Source organism: Trachymyrmex cornetzi, unplaced genomic scaffold, assembly GCF_001594075.2.
Source record: "Trachymyrmex cornetzi isolate Tcor2-1 unplaced genomic scaffold, Tcor1.1 scaffold382, whole genome shotgun sequence".
Taxonomy (NCBI): domain Eukaryota; kingdom Metazoa; phylum Arthropoda; class Insecta; order Hymenoptera; family Formicidae; genus Trachymyrmex; species Trachymyrmex cornetzi.
Genome location: NW_017298555.1, coordinates 83644 through 85290, shown reverse-complemented (window position 1 = coordinate 85290; position 1647 = coordinate 83644). Strand labels below are relative to the sequence as shown.

Sequence of the window (1647 nt, the reverse complement as noted above, 5' to 3'; positions counted from 1 at the left end):
AGGAAATGGCGTCAATGACGCGGTCTGACGGCAACTACATTGACAGCTATGGCCATCTATTGGTAAATTCCGGTTTCATATTTACATACCTGGTATAACTTTGTTTGCTGGGAGGATAGTATGGCACAAATAACGTTGATAGCGCGCTCCCCGAACGCAGCTCTTGGCGACGCCATCCAAGATCAAATGAATGGTACCTTCTTATGTCTCTCTCCGAACCATACAACTTTTGTTTGAAACATTTTTCCGTATCTTCCATATTTTTGTCGAGATATTTGCCTGTTTTAATTAAAATAACTCACTTCGTATATATTTAAAAGGCTATATATTTTTTTAAAATCCTTTTATATTTATTAATGGATTATGCTAACGTAAAGAAAGTTCTCAATTTCTGAGTAAATCTAAATAAATAATATGTGTGTATATATACATATATAAATGTATATGTGTACACACACACACACGCACGCACGCACGCACGCACACCACTCATTAAAATCATTTAATCAGTCAACCCCGTAATTATATTAAAAAATTGTATCGAAATAAAATTTGTTTAAGAGATTGGGAACTATTTAAGTTCAAGTTTAAAGAAACTAGAATAATAATCGTAAAATACAAGTACATCTTTAATAAAAAATGTTTTACTTAATATAAATATTACTTGAAAGTTAGAAATGCTGAGATATATATATATTGTTGCATCCTTTACATAAACATCTTTTCAAAATCTAAGTCGTACTTCCAAGTCTTTCACATATTGTATCTGTATCAGGTACTATGGACGGTGAATATTTTCAAGAATAATATTTCCAAAAATATATCTTCTAAAATACCAACGTTTTTTTTCATTTCAAACCCACACTGCAGTAAAAAACTATTTGCAATTGATTAGATTATACATATATATTTTTATATTATATCGGGTGTTCAAAATAAAGCATTAGAAATTTTTATTTCGGAAACCCGCCATTATTGAAAGAAATTGTTCAGACAAAAGTTGTAGGGTTCAAAAAGATCTGTTTACTGATCTTATCAATTTGACTTTGGATGGCGTCGCCAAGGTCAGGTTAAGGTCACGTCGATTTTTTTAAAATGGAACACCCTACGTTTGATTCAAGAATATGTATACTTGGGTAATGCTAATGCCAGCGATAGCTTTCAAGCATCATAGTACTTAAAAAATATTTAATAAAAAAAGATTTTCTTATAATGTTTTGAAAAACTTTCGACATCAGCTATTAGATTCTGGAAACAAAACTAGGGTTCCATTTAAAAAAATCCATGTGATCTTCATCTAACCTTGGCGACGCCACTCAAGGTCAACCTGATAAAATCAGTAAATAGCTCTTTTTCAATCCTACAACTTTTGTTTGAACAATTTTTCTCAATAATGTCGTATTTCCGAGATAAAAATTTGTAACTTTATTTTGAACACCCGGCATATATTATATATATATGTATGTATGTATACAGGGTGGACCATCTGAAGTGATCCAGTCAAATATCTCGAAAACTAGTAGGGATAGAGAAAAATGTTTCGTATGGAAAGTTTAGGGTTACACGGGGGAAGTATGGTACTGACCTTGAAAAATCCTTGGAAGGTCATTTTGAAGGTCATTCAGGGGTCACGATGGTTTTTTTAAA

The 1647-nt window shown here is 31.9% G+C and overlaps 1 protein-coding gene across 1 annotated transcript in view; it reads right to left on the bottom strand.

The window, feature by feature from the left end:
* Window positions 1–159: 159 nt before the first annotated feature.
* Window positions 160–1647, bottom strand: part of SCCRO3 (defective in cullin neddylation 1 domain containing SCCRO3) — a 10985-nt gene continuing 9497 nt past the window's right edge. Inside the window, exon 5 of the mRNA XM_018511646.1 lies at window positions 160–279. The gene's annotated coding sequence lies outside the window, so the exon portion shown is untranslated. The remainder of the gene's footprint in view (window positions 280–1647) is intronic.